The sequence below is a fragment of the Bos mutus genome, chromosome 2, assembly GCF_027580195.1.
Source record: "Bos mutus isolate GX-2022 chromosome 2, NWIPB_WYAK_1.1, whole genome shotgun sequence".
Taxonomy (NCBI): Eukaryota; Metazoa; Chordata; class Mammalia; order Artiodactyla; family Bovidae; genus Bos; species Bos mutus.
This window is the reverse complement of record NC_091618.1, coordinates 118,665,037-118,687,748: the sequence shown is the minus strand read 5'-3', so window position 1 is coordinate 118,687,748 and position 22,712 is coordinate 118,665,037. Positions and strand designations below refer to the sequence as shown.

The window sequence follows — 22,712 nt, the reverse complement described above, 5'->3', positions numbered from 1 at the left end:
TACATATATCCTGGGGAAAGGCTTTGTGATCAATCTTAAAGATCATTAAAGTAAAGAAGTGATTTTTAAAATCATTCCTTTTGGTTTACAAGGACACAGATAGGAGTAAAAAGTAAGTAAGATGGATCTGATAAGAATGCTATACTTTTTATCAAGTGAATGTTAGATTTCACTATAAACTTCCTTTTCTATGGCATTTGGTGAGTTTGTTTTGATTGTTTCTTTTCTGTCTGAAGAAACTGAAACATAAAGAAATTAAATATTTTATCCAAAGTTATATAGACATTAGCTCTGAGTGACCTTGGTACTGCTGCCACAACTTGGTTTTCCTCCAAGCTTATTTAAAATATTGATGGAGCCCTTGAACGCTTTCTCATTTGTTTTTCTTTTTTTCCTTACATAGTATTGAGTTCTATTTTTGTAACTTCAAAAATTCACACAGCACAGTTGTTAAAAAGTTCAAAATTAGCTTTCTTAAATTTGACTTTAAACCTAAATTTTAGATTTTTAAAAAAGACCCAGCTATATGGCATATGATATAGCTAATGAGTAATGAAGAGTAATATCCATTAGTACTGAGAAAACTGATATAGTTTACTTTTAAGTTTTCTTTTTTTTTTTTTTTTTAAGAACTGAACCCATCATTTAGAGGTTGTTTAGTTTTGTTTATATTTCTCCTGATAGCTGCTACCTTGACAAAGGTTGGCATATCAACTTGACATTTATCCTTGCAAAAAATAAAAATAAAAATTATATTTTTTATCTGAGTGCTATTGCTTAAAATGTTTACTTCTGGTATTGATAGCCCATTAAAAACTTGAAGATTGAGAAAAGACTTTAACTCAAATATAGTGATAAGGATTAATTTCTGGTGTAGATATACTATAAGTTGCATGTGTAAAGTCTGAGAAGATATATTAGGAAAGGATATGAATTAGTCATTGTCTCATTTTCTTTGTCTATAGAGGATCAACACTTACTGGGTTAACATCAATGTTTGAGGGCAAAACCTTGAAATATTGACTAAATCTAAATCCTTGCCGTAATATTTGAGACAACCCCAAATCAAATATAATTATAGAAATTCAGACACATTGTCATTACTGAGTTGTCCTGGGAACTTTTATGATGGCTGACTATTTTAAACAAATGATTATCTTTGACAGAGGAAATATAAATGAGAGCCTCATTCAAGAATCTCCTTTTTCATGCCATAATTGGATACCAGACGATGTTCAGATAGGTCATACCAGATCACCAGTAAAGACAGGAAAAGGGGAAAGAAGGACCAGGAAAGCTGAGAGAGAGCAGCAGCAGCAAGGAGGGGATCAGGCAAGCCTGCCCTGGCCTTCTATTCGTGAGGCCTCGGACAAAATTATAGATTGAAGCCCACCTATATCTATCATAAAGTTAAAGATCAAGCCACTGTGCTGCTAAATGAAGTATATTCTGTCCTCCTACCTTTACAAATGTAAATGCATAAAAACCTGAGAAGACCAGGTATTATTTTAGAATTTCCGACGTGTCAAAGTTCTGTACCAGAACATGGGAGCACAAAGTGGATCTGGAGTGTTCACACCACAGTCCCCATGGCCAAGCTCCATCTACATTTCCTGAAAATGAATCTACATGTCCTGGAAGCAGCCATCCAGAGGCCGCCTCATGGGGCCTGGATATTGTTGTCCATGACAGAGAGAGACACGGTGGCAAGTCGCTCCAAGGCCAGAGTGTGGACATAAGGAATCCCAGGTGCCCAGCGTGTGGCCTAGAAGAGGCAGTGGGAGAGTGTAGGCTCCATCTGGGCTCATCTCCTTGCCGCACAGACTTGGGAGAAGCATGGCCGGGGAGGTTGTGTCTGAAGCTGACGTAAGCAGGGGATGACCTGGATTTATTCCAGTACGTATACTCCTGCTGTATACATCTGTGAGGGGTAGCATTGGCAAAGTATCTAATACTGTATTCTTAAAACTCCGTTCAAGTATATAAACATACTTTAAAGGTCATAGATATATATTTCCTACGTAACCTTGTAATTGTCTATACAAGATCACGTGACTCTCTGTTCTGTTATATTCTGGGAAGCAGTTTAGTGCCTAAGAGCATAGTCTTTCAAGCTAAAACAAGGCTCTGAGTTGTGCCTTGGTTTGAATCCTGTGTTGTCCCTTTCCTGATGTGGAGCCCTGGGCAGAATGCTTCATCTGCTGAGTAGAGGTAATAAAATCTTCCTCTAGGATCGTAGTGAAAGTACATGAGGTTAAAGTCTTTAAAAGGCCTAGATCAAGTAAGTGCTCAATAGATCACAGTGCTGTCATCATCGTCATAATCACTGTCGTTATTTTTACAGCTGTTATTTCTTACAGTGTATAACTATTGAGATGACCTTGGGCAAGTCATGTAACCTCAGAACCTCAATTTCTTCATACATAAAATGAGGTCTTTGGAGCGGAGGATACCTAAGGTTCTGTCTAGTTAAGACAAGGGACGTTTTGGAGTTCTTTCTTCTTCAGTTTACATTAAACCTGAACCTGACCTCCAGGCTACATTGTAAATTGTTAACAGATGCTATCTACTCTGCATATAATATCACAATATAAGCTATTTTAAATAGTCTGATATTGAAAATGTGAATCTTTTGTAAAATCTGCAAAACCCTGGATTCAGTGTATAGTTTATGAAACAAGTACTTGTGATTCATTGTAGCATTCCTTTATTCACTGGCTCTTCTAGTACATTAAAAATCACATTTGATTTACAAAAGACATTGAGTTTGCCTGCAACTTTTCAGGAACATATGCAGATATTTTAAATCTCTTTGAATCACAGAAGCCTTTGAGAATTGATTAGCTCTGATTCAATTCTCCCAAAAAGGAGCATGGTTGCAAATATTTGCATATAATTTTTTGGGGGGGGTGGTCCATGGATCCTAATTTAAGAATCTCTGGCATAAAGCCAAAATAAGAACAAAATGGAATGTGCTAAGGACATTGGAGGCATTTTTGAAATTGGACCTAAAGACACCTGGCCCTTTCCAGGATGAGAGCAAGAGAGGACTAACATTTATGAAGGCATCCTCCATGACAGACACTGTGCTAAGAATTTTATGTGTGTTGTGTTGTTCTTCCCTTTCCAGGTGTAAAAAAGATAGGTATTATTTCTGATGAGAAAACTGAGGTTCAGATAGTATGCAGTTCTCCAAAGTCACATTGCTAGTAAGTAGCAGAAGCAAAATCTAAACTGGAGTCTGACTCTAAAGCTACTGTGCATGCTTATTCGCTTCAGTCGTGTCTGACTCTTTGCAACTCCATGGACTGTAGCCTGCCAGGCTCCGCTGTCCATGGGATTTTCCTGACAAGAATACTGGAGTGGGTTGCTATGCTGTCCTCCAGGGGATCATCCCAGCCCAGAGATCGAACCTGTTTCTCCTGTGTCAGTGCATTGCACGTGGATTCTTGACCCACTGAGCTATCAGGGAAGCCCAGCACCATGATAAAGGCCCTAAATTCCTTCACATCTCTCCCCAAGCTCCTAAATCTTTGTGAAAGAGAAAATCACAAAAATGCAGAGATTTGTCTTCCTTGGTGAACTTGTTAGAAGGGAATGCCCTAAAACAGCTCCATGTTGACAGCCAATTCTTCCCTCTCCCATGCTTCTGTGCTGGCTCACTGGAGCTGGCCTGACTTGCAGGAGTGCTGAGCTGCTATTGAGAAGAGGTGGGGCCTGTGAAGAGCTGAGCATTCTCTTGACTGGATGTGACTCAAAAGTTCTGATCCCCTACGTGCCCCAGCAAAGGTTTCAGCTGACATCCTGTAAAAGAGTTGTCAGCCCAAGAGCAGAGAAGTGGCCTGTCAGACTCAAAATGTCCCACTTGCCAAGTCTCACATGAGAAAAGTGAAGACAGGCCCCATTTGGAAAAGAAGAGCTGCTTTCCAAGAGATTTATTACATAAGGGTCATGTTGCAAAACATGTGCTGTGCTCAGGAGACTCAACTCCTTGATTCATTCACATTTCACAAGATAGCTAATTAATCTCTTTAAAGCAGAGGGACTAGATGGCAGAATAAATGAAAGGCCTTATATGAATGCCAAAACAACCTGAGGCTTATTGGAATCCTGCCTTGGTTCTATAACCTGGTGTTGAACTTTCTTCATAAACAGCCTGACCCTACACTGTACAGAAATCACTGAGATTTGTACACTTAAAATCTTTATGTATCAGGGTGAGATCTGTACCCTCATTTCTAACCTGTCAAAATGGAACATTCTTGGTAAGGTGAAAAGCACACTGGCAAATCCATTTTTGGTTTCAAGTCATTTTAAGATAGGCTGTCTTATCACCTCTGACTTCACAGTATGTCCTAGAAAATCACGCTGTTTTCATAGTGATACTAGAAGCACAATGAGATTTGGTATTTGATTTAGATCTTCCTTATGATTTTCCACATGATATGGAATTGCTTCATGAAATCACTTGCTGCTAAGCATTTCAGAACTTTATTTGGTAGTAATGAGAAAAAAAAAACTATACTTTAAAATGTTTGGGAGTGAAATGGGCATAGTTATAAGTAGCTGACATCTAATATGTTATTTTTCTGACTTGGTATGTATGGTACAAGAGGTTTTCTACTAGTGTAAAGAAGGTACCTCCTCTTTACATCAGTGAGGCAGCATAGCTTAGTGGTTAAAATAGCAACTCTGGAACCAGACTCAGAGGGTCTGAGTCCCAGCTATGCTGCTCACCTGCTTTGTGACCTTAAGCGAGACACTTTAACTAGGATGGCTACCATTCTTCTCTCTTAACATCATCTCCATATCAATCAGTGGGTCCCCTAATTTTTGTGGACTGAAGATCCTTGTGTCCCAATAAATGGAATGTGTACCAAGTATTTGGTAGATTAAATAAATGCCATGGCTCGTGCATATCCAACATACTCTTGCCAAATATATATCAGCCCTGTGGTGATAATGAAATATGGGCAGACCTTGTTCTATTGCACTTGGCTTTATTGTGCTTAAAACATAACATTGTTTTCACAAATTGAAGGTTTGTGGCAACCCTGTGTCAAGCAAGTCTGTCCAGGCCATTTTCCCAATAGCATTTGCTTACTTTGTGTCTCTGTGCCACATGTTGGTACTTGCACAATATTTCAATCTTCTTAAATTATTATTATGATTTATTATGATGACCTGTGATCAGTGATCTTTGATGTCACCACGACTCACTGAAGACCCAGGTGATGGTTTGCATTTTTTAGGAATAAAGTATTTTTAATTAAGGTATATACATTGTTTCTTTAGACATAAGACTTTCACACTTAATAGACTAAATATAGTGTGAACATAACTTGTATATGCATTGGGGAACCAAAAAAAAATCATGTGACTCACTTTATTGAGAAATTTGCTTTATTGTGGTAGCCTGGAGCTCAACCTGCTGTATCTCTGAAGAACGTCTGTGCCTTTATTCGAATGTTACTGACTTCATGATAGTATTGCATATAATCAATGAATACTAAGGGGAAAATGTGGTAATGATATGTGAGGAGTTCTTCAAACCATTTGGTTCTTGAAAAGTGTGATCATGTTTAAAAAGGCTGGAGAAATATAGCCATTCATTCATTTAAGATATGTTTTGAATGCCTACCACAGGCCTGGCACTGCTCTAGAAGCTGGGAATAGAGCACCTAGAATACAGTTGTTGCTCTCACGGAGCCCATATTCTAGTGAAAGGAGACACTGAACCAGAACCCAAATAGGATGAGATTATCTTAGAGACATATGTGAATGGAGTAAATAGAACAGAACAGCGTAACTGAGGGAAGGCCTTGCTGAAGTCCTCAGTCGTGTCTCTGCTGCACTGAGACACAACTGAGTTGGGAGAAGAGAGCTCCACACTGAGAGAACAGAAGAGGTAGAAGCTTTGAGATAAGAATGAGTTTGCCACATCTGGGAAAGAGAACGGAAGTTTAGAGATGGGGGAGAGGGGTGGTAAAGAGAGGTGATACAGGTTGGTTTTAGAAATAAACAGGGGCTTAATCGTACAGTAACTACAGGCCATGGTAAGGTGTTTATTTTATTCAAAGTGCAGTGAGGAACCATTATGCACTAGGTAACACAATTTGTAGTTTTAAATATTTGTTTGGCTGTTGCGTAGAGAACCAAGTATCGGTGTACCTCAGTTGTCTCAGAAAGATCTGTTAAGAGCCCTTAGTTGTAGTCCAGATAAATGTTGATGACTTGGACGAGAATGAGGCAGCAACATGTAGAAAGACTTGCAGTACATGCTGGAGGTAGGAGTAACAAAACTTGTTAATAGTTTGGATGTAGTTATTGAGTGAAAGGAAGAACCAAGAAATCAAATGCAGTCAGCCCTCCATATCCCTGGGTTCCACATCTGTGGATTCAACCAACCACTGATCAGAAATATTCTTAAAAAAAAAAAATTACAGTAAGTTCCAAAAAGCAGAATTTGGATTTGTTGTGGGCTGTCAACTATTTACATAGCATTTACATTGTTTTGGATTTTATAAGTAATCTAGAGATGATTCAACGGAGAAGGCAATGGCACCCCACTCCAGTACTCTTGCCTGGAAAACCCCTTGGACGGAGGGGTCTGGTAGGCTGCAGTCCATGGGGTCACTAAGAGTCAGACACGACTGAGTGACTTCACTTTCACTTTTCACTTTCATGCATTGGAGAAGGAAATGGCAACCCACTCCAGTATTTTTGCCTGGAGAATCCCAGGGACAGGGGAGCCTGGTGGGCTGCTGTCCATGGGGTCGCACAGAGTCACACACGACTAAAGCAACTTAGCAGGAGCAGCAGCAGAGATGATTCAAAGTTTACAGGAGGGTGTACATGCAGGTTATATGAAAATAGTACAGCATTATAAAGAGTACCCATGGATTTTGGTATCAAGCAGAGCAGGTACCAAGAGACAGCTATATTTTAAGGTCTTGCTAATGTCCTGTCTTCACAATGAACTGTCTGCAGCCATTCTAACCCCTGTTTGTCTCTCCTTTCTGTATCACAGTTGTTTTTTTGAGCTCATAATCAGCTCCAGGTGCTTAGGATACATTGTTGTTCAGTCACTAAGTCCTGTCCAACTCTTTGCGATCCCATGGACCGCAGCACACACGTCTTCCCTGTCCTTCACTATCTCCTGGAGTTTGCTCAAACTCCTGTCTATTGAGTCGGTGATGCTATCTAACCATTTCTTCTTCTGCTGCCCCTTCTCCTTTTACCTTCAGTCTTTCCCAGCATCATTGTCCTTCCCAGTGAGTCAGCTCTTCACATCAGGTGACCAAAATATTGGAACTTCACCTTCACCATCAGTCGTTCCAATGAATATTCAGGGTTGACTTCCTTTAGGATTGACCAGTTTGATCTCCTTGTAAACAGAACAAAGACCCGTGCCCTGTATCTCTTCTGTACTTCTCTATCAGCGCTTGTAATTAACACAAAATGTTTTGTGTCTTTGCATTAGTCTAATTATTTCAGATACATTATTTTTGCTTTCCAAATAGATGGTCAACTTCTTAAGAACCAGGGCCCCCAAGAACGTCTAGCTCAGTGCTGGAGGCAGCAAAAAGGAAGAGTGAAAATGTCTTTTTTCATAGGCAACTTCTTGTTTATAAGCTGCCTACTTTAAATAAATTTGTGGGAATCCAAAATTGCCATTCAGATAATTGGAAAAGCAATCATTTTTCCATTAAAAAGGAATTATTTACTCACTCAAGAGTTAATTTAAAATAACTGACTCCCCTAATGAATGTAATTAAAAGTTTGTTAACAGGTCATTATGTATTTGTTAGGAGATGTGGTAAAGGAACTGAAGCTAGAGTATCAGGGGCCATAGTCAATTTTAAATTATGTGAAATGAAGACAAAGGAGCTGAAATTTAGAGCTGTAAGTAAAAAAGAAAATAAGTTATGATTTCTAAAAATTCAAGCGTATAGACGGATTTATAGAGAGGACTTCCATTTTCTAAATTTACAGTTTATAATTGACAGTTAAAATTTGTCTCTAACCAGATCACATTCATTCTAGCAATGAAGGTTAATCATTTGAATACACAAGAAAACAGGCTTTTGGTTACAGCTTTCTGAGTGTAAGAATGAAACAAAATTCATGGTTTTCTGTTTTGTATGGAAGAATGAGCATTTTCATAAACACAGGATAATGACTGTTTTTCAAGACTCCTTATAATATTGATGGCATTGAGTTGGTATTGCTGGGGTAATATTCTAACACCTTTGTGGGTTAATCAACCTTTTGAGAACTATCCCAGGAATCCAGTGACCATCTATCACTTTGTTTCTGTGAAAAATGCTTCTGAGTTCTAGAATACTAACTTTAAACCCAAGGTCAGGAACACACCCCAGTTATTAGGAGTCCTCTTATTTCTGTAATTTTCATAATCCATTTACTCTTTGGAGACCATCATAATTATCAATGAGAAAGAAAACTTAATCAGGTGGTATATAGTAGCACAGTTCTTATAATGAGAATGTAGATATTTCTTATACCTCATTCATTCATTTAACACATTTATTGAGTGCTTCTGTGGACAAGGAACTATAGGCAAACAGCAGTGAGTCAAGTCTGCTCTCTAACCAAGAAGAGCTTATAGCTCCTTGGGGAAGAAGACGCATGTACAATGCATCTTAAATGTAGAATGTAGAATGTCTTAAATACCATTAGGAAAGTGTAGATGAAACGTATTGCAGGTTCAGAGGAGAGCAAGATATTTCCTTCGTATGGAAGTGGGAAGACTTCCTGAAAGAGAGTATTTAAAATGCCACTTGAAAATGGAGAGGATTTGAAAGGGGACAGTGAAGAAAGGGCATCCGGGGAAGCATGGCAGCATAAACAAAGCAACGGAACTAAGAAAGTGTGTTTGTACAAGGCCCGTGCTTCATGCAGTGGACACTTCTGGAGTGATTACCAGGTATAAGACACTGCCTGAGGAGCCAGAGACAGAAAACTGAGACTTAGTGTTTGTCCTTAAAGAATAATTCAGTTTAACATTAAAAGTGTGAGTAAGGAATTGGTTTTCAGTTAAGCTTGAGGATGCCGCTGAATGCTGAACTGAGGTGCTGGGGTTGTATTCTGCAGCAATGGCTTTGGGGATGATGATAATAATGCTTATTATTCACTAAGTCCTTCAGGGTTCTTTGCACTTTAAGAATTTACATGCATTATTTCCTTCTGGTCTCCTCATGAGATATGATTACTCTTTTATTCCTACTTGTCAGCTGAGAAAACTGGGGCTTAGCCAGTTAATTCCTTTAATGTTGCCAGCTGGTAAGTATCAGAGTAGGGATTTGAACAGGTGTATTGGATTTCAAAGCCCATAACTCACTGAATTGAGTCATGGAAGATATTTGAATAGAAAAATGATTGATTTGAACTACCCTTCTTAAGAATTCAGTTGACTCAGTGGGACCACAATGATTAAAGGATTGTAGTGAATAGCTTATGAGAACCTAAATGGAGGTATTAAGTAATGGGTATAAAAAGGGGAAGGAAGTGAGAGAGCTCATAAAGGTAACTACTTAATTCAGGAGCAGTGAAGAGGAAACAGTCAAATAGAGCCTCAAGTTTTAGCATCTGTGGTATCTGGAAGACTCATGGTGCCAGGCAGTGAAATAAAGACCACCAAAGGAGAGAAGTCTCTTGGGGAAGTAGTGGGGATTTGCGAAGTGAAGGAATAGTAAGAAAAAGAAAAAGTGAAAATGGAAGTGTAGGCTGCTCTAAAAGAAGTTAAAAATTAAGGGGAAAGAGAGTAGTTAGTAGACTAAGCAGCTAACAAGAATGAGGAACGTCTTTGTTTTCCTAAAGAATGGAATGACTAAAGAAAAATGGTGACTGATGAACTAAGATCTTGGAATTGCTGCAGCTGCATTAACTCAAGGGCACAAACAATGGGTTAGCAGATGAGGGATCCTTGGTGCCTCCTTCAGATTCATCCAGACTCTTCCAATCCTTTAGATCACCACTGAAACACTATCTCTGTGTTAATAAATAAGTCTGTATGTCTCCCATGGGCTTTCCTGGTGGCTTGGTGGTAAAGAATCCGCCTGCCAAGCACGAGATATGTGTTTGATCCCTGGGCTGAGACAATCCCCTGGAAAAGGAAACGGCAGCCTCTCAAAGTATTCTCACCTGGGAGATTTCCATGGACAGAGGAGCCTGGCAGGCTACAGTCCAAGGGGTCACAAAAGAGTTGGACACTACTCAGTGACTAAACAACAATCTCTCCTATAGTTTTCCCTACAGAGGCTTAGATGTTCCTTATCTCTTTCTCCTGTTGCCTTTGGTACCTACGTGCATGGATCAGTGGATCTCAAACATCAGAGTGCTTCCAGATCTCTTGGAGGGCCAGTTAGAACACAGATTGCTGGATCCCACCCCAAGCATTTGTGACTCTGCAGATCTGGGATGAAGTCAGGATTTGCTCTGTTTACAAATTCTCAGATGATACTGATGTTGCTGATCTAGGGACCACATTTTATATTACTACTACTGAACTAAATTAAGGACCTATGAGAGGTACAAATAAAGAATTTGGGGAACCTTACAGTGGACTAGTGTGCAAGATCTGGAAATGTTCTAGAAAAATACTCTTCAGGTATGATTGGTTGTTGTTGTTCAGTCACTCAGTCGTGTGTAACTCTTTGTGACCCCCATGGACTGTAGCATGACAGGCTTCCTTGTTCTTCACTATCTCCTGGAGTTTGCTCAAACTCATGTCCATTGAGTCAATAATACTATTCAACTATTTCATCCTCTGTCACCCCCTTCTCCTTCTGCCCTCAATATTCCCCAGCATCAGAGTCTTTTCCAGTGGGTCAGCTCTTTGCATCAGGTATTGGAGCTTCCATCAATTTTTTATGGAATGCCCCAATACTTTATTCCATCAAAGTATTGGAGCTTCAGCTTCAGCATCAGTCCTTCCAGTGAATATTCAGGGTTGACTTCCTTTAGGATTGACTGGTTTGATCTCCTTGCAGTCCAAGGGACTCTCAAGAGTCTTCTCCAGCACCACAGTTGAAAAGTATCAATTCTTCAATGCTCAGCCTTCTTCATGGTCCAACTCTCACATCCGTACCTGACTGCTGGAAAAACCCTAGCTTTGGCTATAGGGGCCTTTGTTGGCAAAGCGATTGTCTCTGCTTTTGAATACACTGTCAGGCATGATTTAAGATTAGGCAGAAAAAGAATGAAATGTTTTGTCTAGCTTCATGAAAGAAAAATAACATAATTGCTACAAGTAAAGAGTTTTCTTAGGAGAGGTATATCATAAAATAAAAAATAAAGTGAAAACCACAGCAGTGACTATAATTTTATTTTAATCCTAAAGAACTAAGTATTATCTGAGTAAGAAGTCCACAATTATTATTTAGGGGAAAGTAAGTATAGGGCTAACATACTGTGTTCCATTTAGAGTCCTATGTTGTTGTTATTCATAACAACTGAGGCCAAGAGATATGTGCCATTTCCAAGAGCTGGTTTTATACCAACTTGATTGCTGCGTCTAATTATTCCCTTGGGTTTACCTGTCCCTGATCGTTACCGTGCAGATCTGACTTAAGTAGATACACCAAATCTCTGAATTTGGGTAGGTGTAATTTGTCCTGTACATCATTACTAAAGTATTCGCCATGGTTGGCAAATGTGCTACAAGTTGCACAATGAAAGGTGCAAAATCCTTCCTGACGTTTGCAAACATCAGTCATTTTTAGTTTCTTTCATTCAGCCAAACACTCACTAAGCTAATGAAACAGTATCAGTGACCATCACCTTGCTGCTGCTGCTAAGTCGCTTCAGTCGTGTCCGACTCTGTGTGACCCCATCCCTGGGATTCTCTAGGCAAGAATACTGGAGTGGGTTGCCATTTCCTTCTCCAATGCATAGAAGTGAAAAGTCAAAGTGAAGTTGCTCAGTCGTGTCCAACTCTTAGCGACCCCATGGACTGCAGCCTACCAGGCTCCACTGTCCATGGGATTTTCCAGGCAAGAGTACTGGAGTAGGGTGCCAAAGCAAAATAACCATTTGGTCATAGCCACACTGGGTAACCTGACATATCAGAAGCCTTATTCTTCTGATCGTATGGTTAGAGGTCACTAGAGGGAGAGTAGAATTAGTTAGATATATGAATAAATATATCATTTTAGTTTCAAGCCTACACAACTGTTAGTTTCATTATGATAATTCTCCCATATAAGTGAAATTAGATTTTTGAGTTGAAATGCATAAATATCCCTATTAATGGCATCCACATCAAATTATCTGCTTTAGTCTTTTTAAATTATACATTGTGAATATTTAGTTTAAACCTAAAATTCCACAGAAAAGAAAACAAATTTTCTGGATCTAATGATATGCAAATAAATTATTCAGGACTGGCAGAATATAAGTCAAGTTCATATTTTGAGAACATTTTCCTTTTTTAAATAAAAAGCAATTTCAAAATAAAGATCTAGTTGCCCACCTAGAAAAAAAAAAAAACAAAAACAGTCCTTTCAAGTCAGAGTGATACTAAAAATTCCAAATTGTTGCAATAAGTACATATTCTAAGAGAATTAAATTGCTTTGTTGGAAAGGATAGGTGGGTGTCAGATGATTTGGTTTAATTTTTAGCATAGCAGAGTGGTAGTTACTGAGTAGCTGGGAGATACTCAGAAAAATTACAGGAAAGAAAGTAAGTGTCAGTCTTTTAGGATATATTTGGTTCAGTGTCGTCAGAAGATAGTCTGCCCTCTCCCTGGAATCAAGTTGCAAACCTCAATAGTAATTAGAGCTAAGCGGCAATTGCAGGACGTATGATTTGTCCAGACGCACTGTGTTGGCTGTTTCCTAGCACCATATTTCATGGGAGCACAGGTTGAAATGATGAAATTATTTATCTCTCAGTCTACTACCTCGTACAGTGCTCGAGTGCAGAAGTGAACGTGAATTGTAATCTTAAAAACCAAGGTAAGCATTGCCGACTGATCTGCCTTTACACCTTTGGGAACTTTTTCATGAAAAATATGACCAAAAAATGTAAAACAGTTAAAACCAAGTTTAGAAAAGGAAAAATGTATCAGAGTAATGTGCTAATTTGTGACTCCCCCAACCAACATCACCCTGGCATATCTAACTTGTTTTATTTACATTGTTGTACGGGGTCACTTTGATAAGTAAAATGAAGATGTGACGGACTTCCCACACTTCCTTTATGCTGATGAACTATGCTTTCTTTTTCTTTTGATGTTGGTTTCACATTTTTACTAGGTAAAAATATGATCCATATTATGTTAGAACCCTTTCTCTCTCTCTTTCCTATTATCTTCAAGAAGTATATTTAAGCAGATGATTGTACATGCTCAAGAATTCACATTGAGATTGATAGAATAGTGTCTGGTAGCCTGTAATAAAATTGAGTAACGTGGGTGATTTGTATGTTGTCACAAGATTTTTATGATAGGCACATTTCAAACTTTTAATGTTCCATCTCGTTTAAATATAAACTCAATGGCTTCATGCTTATTTAGACCATTGAGCATAGCAATCTCTCTGGAAACCAGGTAAGTTTAACTCCTCAAGAGGCACTGTTGTCTGTCATGAGAATAAATGTATTTTGTATGGATACAATAGACATTTGTGAAATTCTCCTTTTTGTTTTAGTATTACCACTTCAGTCCGCCTCACCTAAAAAATCCTTTTTCTTTCAGTTTTGTCATGTTTTAAACATGAATTAATACTACTATTAGGAAAGAGCTTAGAACCTCTTGGTGGGAGGAAGGTGTTTTTATCTCATTGTCCCCAGCGGGATTTCAAGTGGTTTGGGAAGTAAAAGAGCGTCAGCTTCTTTTATTCTACCTCACTGGTAGATTAGGGGTATAAACACTGAGGGTTCGATAGACTCTTGCTAAAAAATGAGTGGATTAAGACCAACATGTATTAATCTTTCCAAGGTCCTAGAGACCCAGTGTTATGGGAACTCTTAGTAGATACTATTGCTCAGTGTCCCTTTTGCTATTATGTTAGTACCTGATTTGGCAAGAAAATTTTTTCTAGCTCTCGGTCCATAATTGGCTTTGTTTTGTATATTTGCTTTGTCATGGAATCATTTATCCCTGAGGATCATTTTTTCATCAGGAAAACATGGGATAATTGTAATCCATGTAACAGTTTATAAGTCTACTTGATATACTTAAAAGTACTTTGTCCCTCTCAATGAAAAGTTATAGTATTTGTATAACCCAAGGCACATGGTGAATTTCTGTAAAAATGTATCGTTAAATTCTGTGTTAGATTTAAGTTCTCAACTTGCGCCATTCTGTCATGTGGGTGGCAGATAATATCGTGTGAGCACATGTAAAAAGATCCTCAGTTGTTGCAACGGACACGACGGCTTTTGACATAGTTGGAGATACAGCCTTAATTGTTTTGTCTTGTTATGGGGACAAATTCATCCTGATATTGGCAACATCTTGCTATTAATCTTTTGATTTATAGAAGCAAATATTGAAAATGAAATAAATGTGCTTCAGCTGCAAAATAAGGCAAATGACAGTAGTTTCTAGTTTTCTGACAGTATTGCAGTGAGAGAGAGAGAGAGAGACAGATATGAAAGAGAGAGAGAGGCACATACATACACAGAGACAGAGACAGAAAATTTCAGAGACATTAGAGAGCTAAGAGAGATGATGTGAGAGGCAGAAAAGATAAACAGATGGGATGGGGGTGACTAGAGAGACAGAGCAAAGTCAGAGAAGAGAACAACAGAGGAAGTGGGTGTTAGGGAAAAAAAGAGACTCAAGTCAGTCAAGGTTTGGAAATAGAGATTGTGCAATTTGGGAACTTTGGATTCTTTTGCATTTTCTTTAACTAAAACTTCAACATGCTTTGTCATATTGAATGCATGGAGCACCAGATCCATTTTTAGGAATGTTTACTTTCCATTTGTGTCCTTTAAAGCAAAGGGAGCTTTAAAAGGCTGTTTGAAGTTCAGAAGCGACCAAGAGTCAAAACAAATATTCTTCTAAAAGAAAATATTTCCATTCCTTTGTTGCCTTAGAAAGCAAATCATTGAAAAGGAAAGTGATGAGTGCTGTAATTAAATTCCCTACTTTCCGTGTGGCTCCTTATTAAAAGAGCGTTATGTCTTTGACTTCCGGTGTTCACTGGGGGAGTGAGAAGGAGTCCTTTGGGAAGCCAGAAAGAAATTCCAAAGAATGAAAGCAGTATAAAGGTACAGGATAAACATAATACCCAGGGACAGTCAGAGTCATTTACAGTGCATCACTGCCAGTGCAGAAACTCCTTGGGCTCTCACCAGAGGACCTTATCTGATGCTGTTTTGCATATCACTTGTGCCCCAGAAGCTGCCTGCATGACTGAAGCAAGTAGCATCAATCTCTAGGATGTCCGGACAGTGGCACAGTTCCAAGAAATCAGGCCAGAGGTTTGCCATTCTGCTCAGTACTAGAGATGCTTTGGAGAGCGAGCGTCCCCTGGGTCAGAGGATTCCCTGTGTTTCTCGGGATAAGGGTGTCTCCCAGTTGCCCAGCTCCTTTGTTTGAAGGACTTAGATGCCCTGCTTAACTAGGTTGTTCCTGCTCACTCAGTTTTGGCCTCGATCTCCTTCATTCTATACAGATTTCTGCCAAATAATTGAAGATGACAAAGAAGTAAATCATTTTAGGAGTGAGATGTTGGGAAATTCCAAATAGGGCATTGGTGCCAATTCTAGTCCACTTGGCAAAATTCAGCCAGACTTACCACTCTTCCTTCCCGGTCCAAATCCCCCTCATCCTTTTCCCTATGCTAACCTCATTGTTGCCACATTGCCCTGTTTCTGCTCACCCTATCCCTTGCACGGCCAGGTTTAGTCACCCCGTACCGGTTTCCACAGGGATAGAACGGTGGCTTTCATAACTGCTTACACAGGTGGAATACTTATACCGCCAGGTGGAAGCCATCTCTTCTGCGCCTGGATAAAAATGGCTTCCGGCTGATAGAGGACCAAGAGGGGCCTCGTCCATGATGGTCACCATGATTATAATCCTCCGCTAGAATTTTTTTTCTGAATTCTCTTCAGTGTATTATAATTATGGCAGCCATGACATATGCATGCAAAAAGGGAACAAGATTTTAGTGCAGTTTTTACTGTTCTCTTTATTCCCAAATTGTGTTTTCTAGGGGCCTGTTAACTTTTTTTTTTAGTATGGGCACCGGGTTTTGAATAGCTTTGAAATGTTTGGTTAATAGTTAAGCTAAGGAAACTTTTTTTTTTTCCTACCAAGGTGGAAGTAGAGAACACTGGCAGAACAAATATTAACTCTGTTTCTTTAAATCAAGCAAGCTTCTGGGAGAAAAATATCTTTTAAAAAGGGCAATTAAGTAAATCATTATTCTTTTCTTTTCCCCTCTTTGGCCTAAACACTGAATGCAAGGACTGAAATTCTCTGAAACTGGAGGGCAAAACATTTTGTGTCCTGGAGCTATAGAATTTGTACCAGCAGCTCGGCGTGTGGACCTCCTGAGTTGCTGTTTGCAGCCCCTTCAGGCGGGCCCATCCTGTGAGCTGCAGAGGAGAGGCCTAACGATAGAGCCAGAGGCCGCAAGGCCCCGCTGCTTTGATCTGTTCCAATAGAAGGTTAGTTGCCACTCTTTGGAAAAATGTGTCTTTTCAGATAGAATTTTTGTAGCAATTCTGCTAGAAATGCAGTATAAAAACTACCAGCAGAAATGTGTGTACCTCCTATATGCAGCTATTTTAATTAGTTATATTGATCCAAGCAATATGATTTAAAGCATAGTTTGAATGGGTTTTGTTGTTCGCTTCTTTCCCACTCATTGGGAATATTAAAATAATTATTTAAAATTAGGTGTTGTAACCAATCTTCTGCTGCTCTTTAAAAGGGGAAGAAATGTTGGCTCTTGGCCACACTGGCTTTTCTCTTTTACTTAATTTCTTCCATTATTCATACTAATAAAGCCATTAAAATTAAAATCTCATTGAAAAATGAGTGCTTCTACATTTCAGTCTATATACAAAAACAAAACAGCCTGAATACTAATCTATTCTAATTTGTAAAAAATGTAAAGACTTCAGTATATGATTCCTGTACATCTTTGTACAGACAAATATTCAAAACAGTGTCTCTGGGCAATGAGCTCTAAATTCTACCATTAAACAGTTACCATGCTGGATTAATTTCTCCTAATCCCATTTTCCTCATATAAGATGAAGGATAGACTCCTAAATTGTTTCCTGCTAAGAATTTATGGAATATAGTTCCTCTAGAAATATTCAGCAGTTTGAGAAACATAAGTTGTCTTTCCTAGGAAAGTCTGTATTTTTAGGAAAGTTTCTAAAATAAGTCATATTGCCAGTAGGTCCCTAGCATGCCATAAAGGGAGAGCAAGGAGTTCCTTGGTATCCTGTAACCGAAAAAGGCGTCAGACCTCATGAAAGCATCTTGACGCCATAGACAGGAGTCACTGGGCAAACGGAGCTCAGGACCATCTCTCTACGTCTTTTTTTGCCAGAAAATTTCGTCAGGCTACTGACCTCCCAATCCAGTCTCGACCTCAGACAATTTTAGTAAAGCCCTGTCTGGAGATAATTTTGGCCTCTCTAAAGACTTAGTAATTTAGGAATGAAGCATATGACATTCCCTTTTGATAAGTCAGGTGTATTAAAAACTATTTCAAAAACCTTGACAAAGCACCTGTCAGAACTCTGTTTTCCTTTGTGTTTCCTTTTTAGTGTGGTCAGGCTAATCATAGTGGGTTACACTGGAAGAGCACTGTAACCCAGGAAAAACTTATTTAAATTAGCTTAAGAAGACAATTGCTTTTTAAGACTTTTTTGTGAATTAGTTGTCTTCTTTACTTAAATTCTGTAATTCTCAGATTTTTTGATGCTGCTTTGAAAAAGGATTGCAGCTAATGAAGTATGTCACGCGTTTAATCAAATTATATTTTGTACTCTGTAGTACATAAATCTTCCTGATATTTTTTCAGTGTTTAAATATAAGATGTTCAGTGCATGGACAAAATACTCAGATATAAATGAACCACCCCTGAGCTGTACGTACTGTTTTGCTACACATCCAAAAAGTCATCCGTTGCATCTTAGTACAAGATTCATCATCTTGTGTAGAAGCTGGCATATTACTGCTAAACCCAGAGGACACTGTGGCTTAAAATCTATCATGATGTGGCTTCACTGCTGTTCTGTGATGCAGCACTTCATTATTGCTTATAAACTTCAAGGTGGTACTCAGAAGGATTTATTTTTAAACTCACCGTTCTGCCAGGATGCTGCTACTATTGAAGCACTTTGGAGGGAAGCCTGAGCGGCCCCAAGGGAGATTCAGGCAGAAAACTGCCAACTGTCAGGATTTTAAAGACCCAGCGTTCTAAGATACACGTTTTTTCTCTTTGGCATCACTGGATTCTATGTCAGTCTCCTCTATCCACTTATGAAATTCATCAAGGAAGCATCAATATTAAAGGGAACTTTTATTTTATCACAAATTATTTTGAGCAAAATCAAGCTGGTGGTAGAAAAAAATAACTTAAAAAAACTTATTTATCCTAAAAGTATGCAGACTTGACAGTATTTGAAGATGTTCTTATGGAGGAATTTTTCCTGTATGTATCAAAGTAGTTTACTAAAATTAATAACATCGAACACATTACTTTTTAAAAATGTCTATTGAAATGTAACATATAGAAAAGTGCACATACTGTAAATGTACAGTTGAATGAATGTACACAGACATGCACGCCTGGGAAACAGAACTAAACGGAACATCCCCAGCATCCCGGAAGACCCTTTCATACTCCTGTCCAGTCACCACACCCTAACCTCGTCCTACTCTTCCTACAAGAATACCCAGGACTCTAACAAACAGCATAGACTCGTGTTGCCTGATTGTGTACTTTAAATAAATGCTACCATACAGCATGTTGATATGCTTCTTTATTTTAGTTCTTTTTCTCAGCATGACATTTACAAGGTTTATTTGTTGTTTCATATCACCATGTACCATTTTTTCTTATTGCTATATTCCATTATGTGAATGTTAGGTTATGTGAAGATACCAGAATCATTCTTTTTATTGTTAATGGGTTAATTGTGAATTTTCAGTTTGGGACTATTATATACAGTATTGCTATGAATATTCTTGTACAGATCATTTCTATTAGGTATATACTTAGAATTGCTGAGTCATAGCGTAAGCGTGTATTCAGTTTTAGTAGACATTGCTAAATCATTTTTCAACATAATTATAAAAATTTACATAACAAATAAGAGTTCTAGTTGTACCATATCCTCCTCAGGACTTGATAATCTTCTTTCTTCATTGTAACCATTGAAACAATGGTTACAACAAACATTGTAACAATGGTTACAATGAGGTATGAATAAATATCTCATAGTTTAATGAATATCCCTAAGGTCAGGAAGCAACAGTTAGAACTGAACATGGAACAACAGACTGGTTCCAAATAGGAAAAGGAGGACGTCAAGGCTGTATATTGTCACCCTGCTTATTTAACTTCTATGCAGAGTACATCATGAGAAACGCTGAGCTGGAAGAAGCACAAGCTGGAATTAAGATTGCTGGGAGAAATATCAATAACCTCAGATATGCAGATGACACCACCCTTATGGCAGAAAGTGAAGAGGAACTAAAAAGCCTCTTGATGACAGTGAAAGAGGACAGTGAAAAAGTTGGCTTAAAGCTCAACATTCAGAAAACGAAGATCATGGCATCTGGTCCCATCACTTCATGGGAAATAGATGGGGAAACAGTGGAAACAGTGGCAGACTTTATTTTTGGGGGCTCCAAAATCACTGCAGATGGTGATTGCAGCCATGAAATTAAAATATGCTTACTCCTTGGAAGGAAAGTTAGGACCAACCTAGATAGCATATTCAAAAGCAGAGACATTACTTTGCCAACAAAGGTCCATCTAGTCAAGGCTATGGTTTTTCCAGTGGTCAGGTATGGATATGAGAGTTGGACTGTGAAGAAAAGATGATCACCGAAGAATTGATGCTTTTGAACTGTGGTGTTGGAGAAGACTCTTGAGAGTCTCGGACTGCAAGGAGATCCAACCAGTCCATTCTAAAGGAATCAGCCCTGGGTGTTCTTTGGAAGGAATGATGCTAAAGCTGAAACTCCAGTACTTTGGCCCCCTCATGCGAAGAGTTGACTCATTGGAAAAGACTCTGATGCTGGGAGGGATTGGGGGCAGGAGGAGAAGGGGATGACAGAAGATGAGATGGCTGGATGGCATCACTGACTCGATGAACATGAGTCTGGGTGAACTCTGGGAGTTGGTGATGGACAGGGAGGCCTGGCGTGCTGTGATTCATGGCGTCGCAAAGAGTTGGACACGACTGAGCGACTGAAGTGAACTTTTTATATGTTTATAGGCTGTTTTAGTGTCTACTTTTGTGAACTGTCCATTCAAGTCTTATGCCCAGCTTTCCAACTGTGTTCTTTTTCTTACTGATCTGTAGGAGTTCTTTATTCTAGATTCAAGTCTTTTGTCAAAATGTGTATATTGTCAATATTATCTCACACTCTCTGAATGGTCTTCCCATTCCCTTGATTGTGTCTTATCCTTACATTCTTATTCTTAATAAACTATACTTATGTTTTTCATTCATAATTATCACTTTTTTGTTTACTGTTTAAGAAACTTTTGCTTACTCCAAGGTCACAAAGATGTTCTGCTTTTCTCTTTACTGTTGACCTTCTGATCCAGAAACAGTAAGAATTCCTGAGTGCCTAAGCAAGTTTTAAATTTTAACACATATTTCTATGCTTTTTGTTTATGCGGTCCCTTTCACCATTCTCCCATACCCACCTCTCAAAATATTAACCATTCCTCAGGTTTATCTTATGAGATAGTTCATCTATGGAAATATTTATGAACCCAGCTCCTAACCAGATCTAATTTCTTTCTCACTGGAGCCTCCTTAAAATTTTGTTAATAATGTATGACCACTGACATATCTCACCTTTTATAAGTATTGATGGATTTAACTGTTTATGCTCTCCAGAGATATGGCATAGTGTCAGAGGGATAGGAATGGTTCCTAACTACAGTAACTGAAGCTTAATGAACACTTGATAGGTGTTAGGCACAGGGTTAAGTCCCTTGTATAGAAGGATCTCCATTAGTTCTCCTACCAGTCCTTCAATGCAGGTATAGGGGTCTACAGAAGTAAATTCACTTGTCTAAGGTCATATAGCAAGAAAATGGTAGACCTGAAAGTCATCAGTGTTCTCCTGAATAGGTGCTTTTAGTGTATACAAAACAGCATTGCCTAAAGGATTTGCCATAGTATCGTGGTTATCCCAGACCCCTGTGAAAATAAAAAGGGTTGATTCATTCTCAAATTGAGGGGAGAAGCTATATCTCCCTAGACATTCATAGTACCTATTGGTGTATTAAAAACTCCAAAATGTTTTCTAGCAAAGAACCATTTCAGATTTTGTTGAAACCAGCATCTTCTCTATGTATTGATGACAAGAATCTTTTCCACATAACTTTATAAATAGCCTACTTTTTGGAATAATGGCATGGGCTTTAGAGTTAAACAAACAAGAGTTTGGACTCTGGCCCTACCACATATTTAATGATCTTAATCACTCTAAGCCTTACCTTTCTCAACTGTATAATGGAGATAATAATGCCAACCTCATAGAGTTGTGTTATAATTTCATAAAATAAGGACCACAAATCACTAGCACAGTACCCAGCATAGAGTAGAATCTCATTAAATGGTAGTTATTATTTTTTTTATTATCTCTTCGCAATTAAATTCTGACTCAATTTATACTTCCTATCAGCATTATGCCTGTACAGTTGATCTTCTATAAGTATTTACTGAATTAAATAATGCTGTTATTTGGGGAAGGTTATTTTTAGATAAATGTGTGATGGACAGGGAAGCCTAGCATGCTGCAATCCATGGGGTTGCAAAGAATTGGACACGATTTAGTGACTGAAGTGAACTGATAGAGCATTAAAAAATCTTATATATTTTAGTTATTTCAGTATTAATACTACATTGAGCTCAAATAAAAGTTTTAAATAGTTCCTAGATGCAAAGGAAATCCTAGATTTTAAATCTCATAGTTTGCTGATGTTTCTATCTACAACTAGAGATAGTGTCTATACAACTGAGATATCCTCAGATATTCAATTCTGTTACCATAGCATAATAGTAAAAACAGAATTAAGTAGTCAACTTTCCTGGGTCTGAATCCTGGCTCCTTTTTGTACAAACTATGTGCGATTGGTCTTAACCTCTTTGTACCTCAGTTTCCCATCTATAAAATAGGGCTTAGTAACAGTAGTTTGTTCATGGGATTATTGTAAGTACCTTTGTGAACATAATTGTGCATATATTCATTTAATATGCATTAAGTATATATTTAATAATAATATATGAGTGATATGTGATATGATATAAATACATAATTTTATATGTAAATGAGTATATATGGATATGGTATACACTTATATGTAAAACACATATGTAATGTGCTAAGGATAGTGCCTAGTACAGACACTATAAAAATGTGATCCCTGTTACTACGCCGTGTGGCCTTTTCAGAAGCATAATCATTTATCAGTCACATACACTATTCACGTTGTTCCCTCCTCCACCCTTTGTTTCTTGT

General features: G+C 38.3%; 1 protein-coding gene across 3 annotated transcripts in view; it reads left to right on the top strand.

Annotated features, from left to right (window-relative positions):
* ZNF385B (zinc finger protein 385B) overlaps nucleotides 1-22,712 on the top strand; it is a 159,260-nt gene that overhangs the window by 24,816 nt on the left and 111,732 nt on the right. The window contains exons 1-2 of one of the 3 annotated variants that reach the window (XM_070359146.1): nucleotides 12,798-12,978; nucleotides 16,446-16,648. The exons of 1 other annotated variant lie outside the window; for it this stretch is intronic. The gene's annotated coding sequence lies outside the window, so the exon portion shown is untranslated. Of the gene's footprint in view, nucleotides 1-12,797; nucleotides 12,979-16,445; nucleotides 16,649-22,712 lie in introns of those variants that run through there. One more of the 3 variants, XM_070359141.1, reaches the window with a different exon arrangement.